Source organism: Mustela nigripes, chromosome 12, assembly GCF_022355385.1.
Source record: "Mustela nigripes isolate SB6536 chromosome 12, MUSNIG.SB6536, whole genome shotgun sequence".
Classification (NCBI taxonomy): Eukaryota; Metazoa; Chordata; class Mammalia; order Carnivora; family Mustelidae; genus Mustela; species Mustela nigripes.
This window is the reverse complement of record NC_081568.1, coordinates 104,840,536-104,855,550: the sequence shown is the minus strand read 5'-3', so window position 1 is coordinate 104,855,550 and position 15,015 is coordinate 104,840,536. Positions and strand designations below refer to the sequence as shown.

At 37.9% G+C, this 15,015-nt stretch overlaps 1 protein-coding gene and 1 long non-coding RNA gene across 6 annotated transcripts in view; one reads left to right on the top strand and one right to left on the bottom strand.

Annotated features, from left to right (window-relative positions):
* Positions 1–11,007, bottom strand: part of ZFYVE16 (zinc finger FYVE-type containing 16) — a 48,963-nt gene extending 37,956 nt beyond the window's left edge. For 2 of the 3 annotated variants that reach the window (XM_059418144.1, XM_059418146.1), the window contains exons 1-2: positions 10,770–11,007; positions 7,887–7,936 (exon numbers count right to left, since the gene is read on the bottom strand). The gene's annotated coding sequence lies outside the window, so the exon portion shown is untranslated. The remainder of the gene's footprint in view (positions 1–7,886; positions 7,937–10,769) is intronic. The other variant, XM_059418145.1, reaches the window with a different exon arrangement.
* Positions 1–15,015, top strand: part of LOC132028772 (uncharacterized) — a 69,671-nt gene that overhangs the window by 49,542 nt on the left and 5,114 nt on the right. For 2 of the 3 annotated variants that reach the window (XR_009407539.1, XR_009407541.1), the window contains 2 exons: positions 10,214–10,385; positions 11,001–11,538. This is a non-coding gene — a long non-coding RNA (uncharacterized LOC132028772). The remainder of the gene's footprint in view (positions 1–10,213; positions 10,386–11,000; positions 11,539–15,015) is intronic. The other variant, XR_009407540.1, reaches the window with a different exon arrangement.

The window sequence follows — 15,015 nt, the reverse complement described above, 5'->3', positions numbered from 1 at the left end:
TTTTGCAGTAATACATACAAACAGAAAAACAGACATTATGAAGCACATGTGAACAGTTGCCTGGGATGAGGAATAGTAAGAAGTGAGAAATAGGGGTGCCTGGGTGGCTCAGTGGGTTAAAACCTCTGCCTTCAGCTCAGGTCATGATCCCAGGGTCCTGGCATCAAGCCCCGCATGGGGCTCTCTAATCAGCGGGGAGCCTGCTTCCCTTCCTCTCTCTCTACCTGCCTGACTACTTGTGATCTCTGTCTGTCAAATAAATAAAATCTTTAAAAAAAATTTAAAAAAAAGAAGTAAGAAAAACAAACAAATGAGAGTGTTTTACAAGATAGTTGCCATAAACTGAAAATACCTGAGGTCCAGAAAAAATAAGGATACTTTAAAGTGAGTTAAATAGATGTAACAATAGCTTAAGAGAAACCTGAAAGAACTGGAAAACCTAACTGAAGAAATGACCTAAAATGCAGTCCAGAAAGACAAGAAAAAGGAAAATATAACAGGTGAAGAGACATGGATGTAGAAGTCATCCATCATGGGAATGGAGTCCCGTACAGAAACTACAGAGCATGAAACAAGGATGCTTGAAAAGATAATCCTAGGAATTTTTCTAGACTTGATGAAAAACACAACTCAACAGATACAGGTAACTCATACCAAGCAATTTAAATAAAGAGAAATTCACAAGTGGCCACTCTGTAGTGAAACTTTTGTACTCCAAAGATTGAGTGCCCTTAGGAAAAGTTTACCTTAAAAGGAACAATAATTATGCTGGCAACAGGTAAACTTCAGAAGAATTTTCAGTAACAATGCGTATGTCATCCTGATTTAACAAAGCACATTACTTATTTTACCTCTATTTTTAAATTGTGGTTATACCCTATATAATAGTATACAAAAACGCAGACACCAAAACAAACAAAAGGAACTTGGAGAAAAAGACAATGCATGAAACAGAAGAAAACTTCAAAGAAACTAATTAATATTCTCAGAAACATAACAATGCAACTATGACACAAGGATGGTAAGCCACAAATAAAGAATATATGGAGGGGGGAAAAGTGATCATGGAAAGTGATAGCAAAAGTCTTAAAATTCAAAGTGGAGCTGTTCGATGCAGTGAAAGCAGTGCTTAGAGAAACATTTATAACATAAGTGCACAGGTTAAAAAAAGAAAGATCTAAAAATCAACTGTCCAAGTTTCCACCTTGGAAAACTAGAAAAAGGAGAGCAAGGAGAACTAAACAAGTAGAAACAAAGATGACAAAGAACAGAAGAGAAACCAATAGACAAACAGAAAAAAAAAAAAACCCAAAAAACAAAAATACTGAAACCGAAAACTTTTTTCTTTGAAAAAAATCAGTAAAATTAATAAACTAGGCTAATCAAGAAAAGAGAGAAACACAAGTTACCAGTATCAGAAAGAAAGAGGGGATATAACTACTGATGCTATGGACACTTAAAGGAAAATAAAGGAATATTATTAACAACTCTATGCCCACAAACTCGATAATCACATGAAATGAACCAATTCCTTGGGAGACATAAGCTACCAAAACTCACACAGGAAGAAACAGATAACCCATGGGCTGCCTGGGTGGCTCAGTCAGTTTAACGTCTGCCTTCCACTTGGGTCATGATCCTACACTGCAAGGGGCCTACTTTTCCCTCTCCCTCTGACTCCTGCTCTCCTTGCTTATGCACTCTCTGTCTGAAAAATAAATAAATAAAACCTTAAAAAAAAAAAGAAAAAGAAAAAGAAACAGATAACCCAAACAGCTCTGTATCTCTTAATGAAACAGAACCAATAATTAGTAACCTTCCATAAAACAAATAACCAGTCCAGGTGGCTTCACTGGTGAATTTTACCAAACACTGAAAGAAGGAAGAAAAATATATTTCATAATCTCTTTCAGAAAAAGGAAGAAGAGGGAACCCTTCCTAATTCACTTGTAAGACCAGCATTACTCTAATACCAAAACCAAATAAAAACATTACAAGAAAGGCAAACTACAGACCAATATTGCTCATGAACACAGACATAAAAATCCTCAACAAAATATTAGCAAGTAGAATCCAACAATGTATAAAAAGAATTATATATGACAACCAAGTGGGATTTATCCAGGTATGCAAGGTTGGTTCAACCTTTTAAAATTAATTAATATAATCTACCATATCAACAGGATAAGAAGAGTTATATAATCATATTGATGGATGTAAATAAAATGAAAAAAGGCATCTGACAACCTAACATCTGCTCATGATAAAAACTCTCGGAAAATTATGAGCAGAGGGGAACTTCTTCAATTTGATGAAGAGTATTTAGAAAGAACCTACTGCTAGCATTATACATTATGATGAGAAACTGGATGCCCTTCCACCAAAGACTGGGATCAAGGAAAGGATATTTTCTCTCACAAATCCTATTCAACACAGTACTGAAATCAAATACCCTCCCCCCACAGTGTAACAGGAAAAGAGAATAAAAAGTACACCATTTGGAAAGGAAGAAATAAAATTGTCTCTATTTGCAATGACATGATTTTCAATGTAGAAAATCCTCAAAACTCACCCCCTGAAATAGAGTAATGAATAGAGCATGGATACCAAGTTAATAACAAATATCAAATGCATTCCTATATATGAGCAAGTAACAACTGGAATTTGGAATTTTTAAAAAAATGCCATTTATGATATCACCTGAAAAAAATTAAATACTTAGGTATAAACTTAATAAAATATATAAAGGACCTATATGTGGAAAGCTACAAAATACTGATAAAAAAATCAAAGATCTAAATAAATGGTCGAGATATATTCTATTGTCAGGGAGAGGTAGACTCAATATTGTCAAGATGTCAGTTCTCAGTGCAACCCAATCAAGACGCTAGCAAGCTATTTTGTATGACTTAGGAAACTAAAAATTCTCAAGTGTATATGGAAAAGAAGACAGAATAGCCAACATAATGCTGAAAAAGAAGAGCATATTGGGACAACTCACTCTGATTTTAGATTTAGAAGGCTACAATAATCAAGGTAATATATGACTGGCAAAAGAATAGACATATACATATACATCAATGGAAAAGAATAGAGAGCTGGGAAATAGACCCACACAACTACAGTCAATGCATCTTTGCCAAAGGGGCAAAGGCAATTCAAAGGAGAAAGGGTAGTCTTTTCAACAAGTGGTGCTGAGAAAACTGGACATCCCTATGCAAAAATATGAGCCTAGAAACAGACCTTACACCTGAATGTTTTTAAAATGGATAATAGACCTAAATGTAAAGTGCAATATTGTAACACTTCTTGAGGAAAACATAAGAGAAAATCTACATTAGCTTGGGTTTGGTGATGAGTTTTTAAATGTAAAAATGGCATGATCCATGAAAAAAAATGATTAAGCTGGACCTTCTTAAAATTAAAAACATCTGCTCTGAAAAGGGCACTGTTAAGAGAATGAGAGGAAAAGCCACATCCTGGAAGATAATATTTACAAGACACCTATCTGATAAAGGACTTGAATCCAGTCTACAAAAAAACACCTCATGTTAAATAATTAGAAAACCAACGATCCAATTAAATGGGCAAAAGTTCCAAATAGACACCTCACCAAAGAAGATACACAGTTATCAAAGAAACCTATGATAAAACGCTCCACATCATTTGTCTTTAGGGACTACAGATTAAAACAATGATACCATTTTACATCAATTGCAATGGCTAAAATCCAAACAACTGACAATACCAAATGCTGCAAGGGTGCCAATCAGCAGGAACTCTATTTACTTCTGGTGGGAATGCAAAATGGTACACCCACTTTGGAAAACAGTTTGTCTCTTACAAAACTATAGTCTTACTATATGATCCAGCATTCATACTACTAGATATTTACCCAACTGGTTTATAAAGATTTACGTCCACACATGAACTTACGTGTGATTGTTTATAATGGCTTTATTTATAAGGGCCAAAATTTCGAAGTATTCAAAATGACCTCCAGTAAGTAATTGATAAATAAACTATGTTACATTCATGCAATGGGATACTATTCAGGGATATAAAGAAATGAGCTAACAAGCCACAGAAAGACATAGATAGTTTTAATTATGTATTGCTACATAAAAGAAGCCCATTTAAAAAAATCTACACCCTGGGGCCATCTGGGTGGCTCAGTCAGTTAAGCATCTGCCTTTGGCTCAGGTCATGATTTCAGGGTCCTGGAACTGAGCCCCGAGTTGGGCTCCCTGCTCAGCAGAGTCTGCTTCTCCCTTTGCCCCTTCCCCACTGCTTATGCTTGCCCTGTCAAATAAATAAAAATCTTAAAAAAAAAAATTTTTTTTAAATCTACACACTGTACGTAGGACTCCTGAGTCGCTCAGTTGGTTAAGCATCTGATCTCTTGGCTCAGGTCAGGATCTCAGGGTCATGAGCTTGAGCCCTGAACTGGGTGCCATGCTGGGTGGGAGCCTGCTTAAGATTCCCTCAGCTCTTCCCCAGCTGCTTGCTCATTCTCTCTACAACAAAAACCAAAAACCAAAAAACATCTACATACCATACCATTCTAGTTGTATGACATTCTGGAAAAGTCAAAACTACAAAGAGAGTAAAACATGTAAGTGATTGCTAGTGGTTTGGGGTAAGGGATAGGATGAACAGGTAAAGCATAGTGGATTTTTTTAGGGTCGTGAAACTATTTTGTACGATACTATAGTGATGAAAATAAGACATTAAGCATTTGTCAGGTTATAGCACAAAGAATAAACCTTAACATACTCAAATATTAAAAAATTATTTAGAAGAAGACTGGGTGATCTCAGAATGGAATGCAAAATGTGAGAAAAGGGCCAAATTTATTACAAACATATAAAACAACCTTCCTGAAAGGGGTGGAGGAATACAGTGCTACCTTTGGAAATGAGTGAGTCTGTAAAGCTGAAGATAAAAGGAACACAAGCATTGTGCTCTAGTTCATAAAGCTGTTTCCCAAAGGGTATGGGTTATCAATTCTGAACCACTACACACATATACTGGATTTAAAAGGAACTGGATGGCTGATGACAGGAGCCAGGTTTCTCACTGTTGGAAGGGAAGGTTAGATAAGCCAAAGAGAAGGAACCTAAAATGATCCACATGGTAATGGATTTGAACTGGAGACATTGGTATAAACTCATAGCTAGCTTTATATGGATAGAGATGGTTACATATCTGTCCTAATTTTTTACTTGAAATACTTACAGATATTAGTATAAACATGTATATCTCTTGCTCTGTTAGCTGACAGGGCCTAGAACCAAGACATCATACTTAGCACCCAGAACATGGTTTCTCCAACAAAAGGAGCCAAGGCTCCTTGGAGAAATGGCTGATTCTATGACTGGGGCGGAAAATATACAAGATGAGCATGCCTCCCCTTCAGTCCTTCTCAGGGACCTACTAAAATATGTACTCTATCAACATGAGGGAGACAACAAGAAAGAGGAAGGGCTGAAGTCGGAAACAGGCTATTCAATACAGGGAGAGACAAATGCAATGCAAAGATCATAAAAGGACATACCTCAAAGACAGCCGTGCAACAACAGGCCTAGAGAGCAAGGCAAGAAGACAGATGCAGAGTGGTAGGCAATTACAGGAAAGATGTTACAAAACAAACAACAGACATTTTGAATCTACCAAAAGGAGATTTACATATCTTGTCTGAAGGGTTGTTAATAAAGTTATGGGTGCCTGGCTGGCTCAGCTGGTTAAGCGACTGCCTCCAGCTCAGGTCAAGATTCCAGAGTCCCGGGATAGAGTTCCGCATTGGGCTCCCAGCTCCATGGGGAGTCTGCTGCTCCCTCTGACCTTCTCCTCCCTTATACTCTTTCTCACTGTCTCTCTCTCACATAAATAAATATAATCTTTTTTAAAAAAATTTAAAAATTAATTAAGTAATTAATTAAAGTTAAAAAGGAAGGGTGCCTGGCTGGCTCAGTCAGTGGAGGGTCTTGATCTTGGGGTTGCAGGTTTGAGCCTCACACTGGGGGTAGAGATTACTTAAATAACATCTTAAAATATATAGGATACATTAAAAAGATATAAAACATACATTCATAAAGATACATAAGAGGTAGATAATACAGAAGAACTAAGGTAGGGACAGCCGGGTGGCTCAATCAGTTAAGCGTCTATCTTCAGCTCAGGTCATGACCTGGGATGGAGTCCAACATGGGCTCCTTGCTCAACAGGGAGCCTGCTTCTCCTTCTGCCTGCCATTCCCCCTGCTTGTGCACTCTCTCACAAATAAATAAATAAAATCTTAGAAAAAAAAAACAAAACAAAACTAAGGTAATTATAAACTAGGGAAAAAACCCAAAATATTATATTACAAACAAATAGTACAATATACCTGGCTTACCTGTACACATTATACACATGGTTAAATGATGTAAACACTAAATAGTCATTTAACTAAAAATTAGCATGGAACTAATCTGCAAATAAGAGGTGATGAAAAGTGCAGTGTTTAAAGGTAGAGGCTTGTGTAACAAACCTAAATTCTCATCTCCTATAATAGGAAATTGGTAAATAATACTTAAAACTGCAGTAGGATGGGGAGATAGCTGTGTAAGTAAGCAGGTTATTTAAAAACCTAGAGGTGAAAAAGAGTTGAACAAAAAATAAAGAGCTGAATAGTCTATTCACTCTGCAGGAGCCTTTCTCAGCAATGGTTCTTTAAGAGAATGAAGCCTTAATACCCTAAGGCATCCATTTTAGGTAAGGAACTACCTTCTTTCCAATGCTTGAAAGTGTTACTAGTTTGAAACCATCAAGGGGGGAGTTAAGGAAACAGCACTGCAACTTATGTTCCAGATGAGGAACACTGATTGAAAAAGGCTGCTTCTGCAGAGTGGGATTCAGGAGAGAGGACTGGGGCAAAAGATTATTACTTTTCATTTTAAGCCCTGTAGTCTTATTTTACTCTTTAAATTACATACAAGTATCCCTTTGATAAACATTAACATTACATTAAGAAATAAAATAGCAAAAAGTAGTAAAGGAACTCTGAATATAGAACATATTAAAAACATAAAGCACAGAAATGAGAATCATAGGAATCTAGAAATAGTCTCTCATTAGGAAAAAAACAATTTTTCTAAAAAAGTATGGAATTCATGAAATACCTATTTACAGAGTTATCTCTATACAGCACTGTACTACTAAGCTTTATGTCATCTGAGATGCCTAAAAAGGTACAGAAAAGGTAAGATAAATAATAACAGAATTCAACAATTTATATAAGATATAAGTACTGTATATGAAACCTTTTAACATGAAATTTGAAGCTACACATACTTCCCATTTCATTCAACTAAGATGTACTTAGTGTGCCAATAATCTACCACATACACTAAGAATACAAAAGGAATATAAAATATACTCCCTATTCTGAAGAAGTTTATTTATGTGTACATATGATAACCTATTTTATTTAGGTAATATTTCTACTCACCTGACCATTTATGTACTCTCAGATTTACAATAAAAAATTTACAGCATTTTACAAAAAATGGTTTTAAAGCATCTCTTCATGATTTAAAAAAAAAAAGTGGCAGCAACATAGAAGATTAACCAGAAAACCAACAAAACCAATAGGAAGGAGACTACTAAAATGGTTCAGATGAGAGATGATAAGGGCAAAGCAGAAGGAAAGGAGATTATAGCAAAGTGGCTAAGGAGTGGGAAATTCTCGAGGGTGAAAGCAAGGGAGAAAGCTAGCATTACTACCAGGTTTCCATCATGGGTGACTAGGTAGACAGTGGTACCACTGACCATGACAGGCGATACAGAGAAGAGCAGGACTGAGGGAAAACATGAGTTCACATTTGGACTACTGTTTGCAGTACCTTGAGAACATCCTGGGGGAGATGTCCAATAGGCAGTTGAATATAAGGATCTGGAATGCAGGAGAAAAGTCTGAGATAGATAAAAGATTTGGGAACTGGCAACACATACCTGTTAACGGATGAGATCACCTAGGAAGAGAATATATAAAAGGACAGGAGCCTGACATCAGGTAACTAAAGATTACAATAAATGTCCCTCTGGATAAAACTTTCCCAGAGTTATAGGATAATAGCCAATATATAATGCTAAATGACAAAAAAAAAAAACCAAACTGCAAAACATCATGCACAGTACAAACCCATTTTTACAAATAAGTTGTTAAAAAAAAAAAGGTATTAGCAAAGACACAGAAGAAACATATGGAGGGCCAACACCAAACTGTTAACGATGGTATCTGTGATTATGCACGTCTTTCACATCCTCATTATGTATCTCTACAGTATTTTAGTTTTGTTTTGTTTTTGTAAGCAAAAACAAAATGCACTCTCACTAAATGCACTACTTCTGTAAAAGGAGAAAAGATAATTTTGTTCCTTTCCTAAAGAAAGTATAGTGCATATCCTTAAAATATTAAAAAAAATAATGAAAATCTGTTAGAAAAACACATTGACACTGGACTATAAATGGGCAAATAGTACAACTAATAAAATTATGAAAAAATATTCAAAGCACAATTGGTAGTATCAATGTAATATGAGTTAGAACACGTATCATTTGTTGCCTACTAAATCAGAACACAATTTTTCTTTTTAGCAATCTCTAAACCCAACATGAGGCTCAAACTCACAATCAAAAGTTGCATGATCAACTGAGCCAGTCAGCCACCCCCATAATTTATTTTTAATAGTAAAAGTGCTCAGTGTTTTTAAGAGTACGATAAAAAGAACATCTCAGATACTACAGATAGGAAGTAAACGGGTATACCCTCTCATTAAAACAATGTGACAACATGTATCTACAGTTCCAAAGAGATTCCATTTGATATTAACAATTCTTTTTAAAATTTTAAGAAAATAATCCAAAGCAACTGAAAACATGCAAAGATATTTCATCAAATCATTAACTGAAACTATCTAAACCCCAATATTAGGACACAAAAGAAAATTACCCAGGCATCCAAAGTAATTCTACTTTTAGAGAAACAGTAGCAATTGTGTGGGGGAACACATCACAAATAACTTTCAACTTGAAATGTTCCTAATAGTGCAAAATTGCAGAAGAACCTAACAGCGTATTAATACAATAATTAAATCATCTTTCTCAAACTGATCTGAGGACCCCTGGAAGACCTCAGAACTTTTTAGGGGGTCAGTGGGGTCCTTCCTTTTCCAAACACCTATCTATGTATGGCTGGATTTTGCTAATGTGCTTTAGCAGACAAGATAACCCACCAGATTAAAGGGAGAAGCAAATAAGAGAATAAGAGAATGTCTTCTACAAAGCCAGACATTAGTGATCTGCAAAAATAAAAAACAATGCCACCCGTCTCACTAAATTTTAAATACATTTTTCAGAAATATTATTTAATTAAACATGTGAAGGGCTTTTAATGCATAATTTTTGGAAACTTTCTGAGTTTTAATTTATAAAATACTAAATATATTGCATTATAGAGACACTCTTTTAGTTCTCAATTTTTAAATTTGTAAAGGGATACTGAGACTCACTGGGTTAAGAAACTGTGATACTACCATATTATGTAACATTGGGATTATAATTAAGTGGGAACGGAGCTTTATCTGTAATGTAACTGTTTCAAAAGATATTTTGCTCATGCATTACTTGTATAATCAAACATCAAGTTATACTTATTAAGACTTTTAAAAACATAGGAAACACTTAAATTTAAGCAAGAAAAGCACGTAATCCAACTCTATAAAATCATTGTAATTAAGAAAATGCCACGAGAAAAAAACCTGGAAGGTAAAAAGTCAAAATATTAACTGTGGCTGATTATCTTTAAATGGTGAAATTATGGCTTATTATTTTTTCATAATCTTTATTATGTTAAGATTTTGTTCTGGACCCTAAGCATGCAGTTTAATATCTACGGGAGGGGGAAAAAGGGAGAAATGGGGTGAAAAAAGTACATAGTTTTCCTGGGTCAAAAACCATTACACTTCCGCCAATTCAGAAGACAACAGGCTCAAAATAATAATTTAAGGAAGCTAAATCGACGAACCAATTTCCTATTTTGTTAAATGAAAAAGATGTGTATGGACTGACTGGTTTCCATACGAGTCAAACAAGAACACTCAGTCTGGAATAATTTGCTATCACGGTAGTACAAGTACGTTAATAGTTTAAAAGTTAGGTCATCTTTCAGAATTTTTCAGAGGTACCAAAGAAAGGGGAGAAAGAAAAACACCGCTGCATCCTTCTGTACAAAATGATGAGAAAATGCAGTGATGACAGAAAGGCAGTGATGACAGATTCTGCTAAAGTCGAGTCCTCCCAGTGCAGAAACTACCTCTCCGCGGGAACCACAGTCCCTTCAGGTAGGCACAGCCCCTCCCCTGGCGGGACACCCTTCTCCCTGCACCCGCCGCGGCCCCCTGGACGCTCCCCTATAGCCGACCACTCGAGGCGACTCAAGGCTGTCGGGGTGGGTGGGACCCGGCAAAAAGCCGCTGAGATTGCCCTCCCTGCCCGGTCCGGCCCTCCATGCTCTACAGAGCGGACGCGAGGTTTGAGGGTCGTGATTCCCTGTTCAACTCTGCGGCCTGGGAAAGAGAACAAGTCGGGGGCCCAGGCTCGGCCCTTGGAGGAAAAGGAGGGCCAGAGCCGGCACCCAGGTCGACGGGTCCAGCGGCCACCCCGCCCCCTCCGTGAGTGCAGCAGGAGTGAGGAGAGGCCAAGTTGCCTGCTAATGGGGCTCTTACCTCCCCACACCCCAGAGGAGCTCTCTGGGGACTCGAAGCGATGCGGGGCAGAGGAATGAAGAGCGACCCCGGCCGGGAACCCCGGGGTGCGCTACGTCGGCTCAGGGTTTGTTTTTCCCCCCGACCTGTTGGGGCGGGGGGGGGGGGGAAGAAGAGCTGAGAGCGCAGGCGCACAAGAGGCTTTCCTACGGCTCACAGCCCTCCTCCCTCTGCGTCCACGGCCTCCGCCAGGTCCCGAAGCGCCTGCGCGCTGCTCTGCGGAGTCCCGGCTGTGGGTGCCGAGCTTCTTACCGGAAGTGCCTGGGAAGGTTGTGGGATGATGAGGCAGCTTGAAGACCGGCTTTAGACGAGGACTCGGTTTCCCACTAGACGCCTGGAAGCCGGAATCGGGAGGCAGACTGCGTCAGTGTCCGGCTTCCTTTGCCCTTCGTTGACCTAGACTCAGCTTCCCCCGCCCCCCTCCGCAGCTGGCGCGGCGCACCGGCCTGTACCGGACACGCCTGCCGCCGGGCAGCTAACCAGGCCTGCTCCCCTGAAAGCCTTTTTGCTTCACACTGGCCACCCTCCTCTTCTTCTCGGCGGCAACAAAAATACTCCCACCCACCCCTGAGCTGCAAGCCTTTCAGCTGACTGCCTGTTCCCAGCGCTGCTGCCCTTCCCTCTCGTTGCTTTAGTTCTGCTTTTCTAACAGTGACCACAAGGACAGCTGCCTCCCCGCGTCTAAGAACAAAAGCTAACCAACTGGAGAAATAAATGCTACTCATGCGATGTATGTTTGTGCTTGTTAAGCTTTACTATTTTTACAAGTTTTCTATAAATTTAAATGAGGGAAGAAGAGATAATCTCTATGGTAAGAATAATCCATCTGTTGCCAAAAAGTTTTACCAGCTCATAATTCATACTGGTCTTTAAAAAAAATTTCAAGAGTTAGGGAGAACGGGGTACCCAATTAATTCAGGGAGGTCATGATTTCGGGGACCTGATCCCCAGGATCCTGAGATGGAGACCCGTTTGGGGCTCCTAGCTGAGTGCAGCGTGGGCTTGACATTGTCTTTCCCTCTCCCTGTGATCCTCCGGTTTGTGCTTGAGCTCTCTCTCTCTCAGCTCTTTTAAAAAATTTCAGTTATATCAGTAGAATTCCATTCAGATGTGATTTATGGTGAAGGATTTAAGATTCAGTTCAAATTCTAAATCTGCAATTTGCAATTACAGTTTGTGATTGTTCAGAAATACTAAATCTTGATTTTTTTCTCTAGCCTTGATTTTACTAAAATGGAATTGTGTTGTTTTAGTCTAACAGTAAAACTTATTGATAGCGTAAAATAATTGAGCATCTACTATGTGACAGTCACTGCATTAGATGCTTTGCTTACATTATCTCATTTATTCCTAAGCAAGTCTACAAGTACAGTATGCATTTTCTGTATGTGTTAGGGGTTATTTACAGAGAAATAAAATGGGGTAACTGCCATTATGGAATCACCATATATACCAGAGACTCATATATACAAATGTTTATTTGGGATAGAAGGATTTATATAGAACTATTCATATAGTATAATACATACTTACATATGTAGTGTGAGGACAAAGAATTGAAACAAAACAGTGAGATCTTAGAGATTAATAGGAAAAATATACACATGAATGGTCGGTTCACAAAGCAGGAAATTTCAGTGCCTACTGTATATTTTACTAATGTTCAAACTCATTAATAATGAAATGAAGACAAAAGAGATATTATTTCCAGTGGATCTAATTAGCCAGTTCATTTAAAATGTGCATATATTCCACTGGTGAAGGTAGAGTGAAATGAGCACTCATCCTTTTGGGGATATAAATTAGGACAAAGATTTTGGAAAGTTATTTGTCAAATCAGAGCAAGAAATGTTCACATGATCTAAATTAATAATTTCCCTTCTAGAAATTTTAAGAACATATTGCAGAATACAAAGATTTATATGAAATAACAATAAAGTAAGCAAACTCCCCCAAACTAGAATGCCTTTCTTTTTTTTTCTTTTTTTTTTTTAAGATTTTATTTATTTATTTGACAGAGAACACAAGTAGGCAGAGAGGCAGGCAGAGAGAGAGAGAGAGAGAAGCAGGCTCTGCACTGAGCAGAGAGCCCGATGCGGGGCTCAATCCCAGGGTCCTGGGATCATGACCTGGGCCGAAGGCAGAGGCTTTAACCCGCTGAGCCACCCAGGCACCCCTAGAATGCCTTTCATATAAGAATGCAATTATACTTTGTATCACATTTGTTTATGGGTATTTCCTCTGTACAGTGCATTGTGCTGGGAGTTGTAAGGATTACAAAAATGGATAATTCATGAAATTTGCCCTAAGAAGTTCACAATTCCATGTCATTCTCTTATTTACTAACATAAATAGTTGAGAGGTTGCTGCAATATAATAAAATTGCAAGCTCTTCTTGTAGCTTCTTTGTCAATTAAATTTCCTATGATTTCTTTCATTGATTGAAATGAAGAAGAAATCTGCACATGGAATGCAATGTCAACTAAAAATATTAATGAAAAAGAGTCCTTGCAAAGTTTGAGTAATACTTACTGGAAAACTCCATGTGTCATATTTGACCTCTAAAGATCCCAATTTATAACTAAATGATTTCGACTTCAGGAAATCATTCTAGTTGTAACTTTTTTGGCCAATTTATTCCTTAGACTTTAACTAATCATCGCTTAGACCATAGCATTTTTTATTATTTTGAAAGGTAACCAGAATCTTGATTATTTTAAGAGGCTTAAATTCTACAGTAATGTGAACTTACAAAGCTCTTCCCTTTCCATTAGTAATCTGGATGGCGAAAATACCAGAAACAAATGAGAATAACAGTTACAATTATTCATTTGTTTCATGGCTGGTCTTATACTAACAAGCAATTTTAGAACTAGGGGTTCATTGCTCCCAAACACAGAAAGCGACATGGAACTGTTAACCATTAGGATTTAATGCTATCTAAACATGTTAGATAGCATTAAATGTTATTAGGAAAATAACTTTTAAAAAAAAATTATCTGCTTAGGGCCACTTAGATTAGCTATTTGGAGCAACGTCACTAATGAAGAAATGGTTATAGTTTTGGTGATTATGAGAATCAATTTTTTTAAATGCATAGAAAAAGTTTGGAAGGAAATCCACTAAAATACTGATTATCTTTGGAAGGTGAAATTATGAGTGATTTCTCCTCTTTCTTTCTAGTTTTTTTATATTTTCCAAGTGTTTACAATGAGAACATATTACTTTAATAATCCAAGGAGAAACTAGAACACTTTAAAAAAAGTATTTCTAGGGGCGCCTGGGTGGCTCAGTGGGTTAAGCTGCTGCCTTCGGCTCAGGTCATGATCTCAGGGTCCTGGGATCGAGTCCCGTATCGGGCTCTCTGCTCAGCAGGGAGCCTGCTTCCCTCTCTCTCTCTCTCTCTGCCTGCCTCTCCGACTACTTGTGATTTCTCTCTGTCAAATAAATAAATAAAATCTTTAAAAAAAAAAAAGTATTTCTAAATTTATAATTGAGTCAACCAATTATTTCACATTCCTTATGCAATCAATACATTGCATACTGGATACAGTCTACTGCATGACTATGGGTCATTAAGAGTGAAATGACCCAAAAGGATGTTAAATGTCTAGATACTGTCTTAGAGGTGGCAACAAGATACAGTTATCCCCAGGACTCATATATGATACAGCTTCAGCGTAATGACACAGGTTCTCTTAGCAAGGAAGTCAGAATTCTTTGCCAAGTATTTTTAATTGTCTCCTCTGGGCAAATGATGGCAATGTATTTCTGGGCCCCTTGTGGTTGAATAGAGCCATGTGACTGATTCAGGCAAGTGAACTGTGAAAAGTGAGTGACATGTGTCTTTCTAGACTGGGTTCTTTTTACCCACCAGTGTAAGATATTCTAGAACTCACTTCCCCTCTGGCACAGCAACAAACAAGACTTGATACTGTGGCTTCTCCATCAGTGTGAGTGTTTGAGAGACTCCAGTGAACAGATCACTTTTAGAATAAGAAGTAGGGGGCGCCTGGGTGGCTCAGTGGGTTAAGCCTCTGCCTTCGGCTCAGGTAATGGTCTCAGCGTCCTGGAATCGAGCCCCACATCGGGCTTTCTGCTCAGCAGAGAGCCTGCTTCCTCCTTTCTCTCTGCCTGCCTCTCTGCCTACTCGTGATCTCTCTCTCTCTCTCTCTCTCTCTCTGTCAAATAAATAAATAAAATCTTA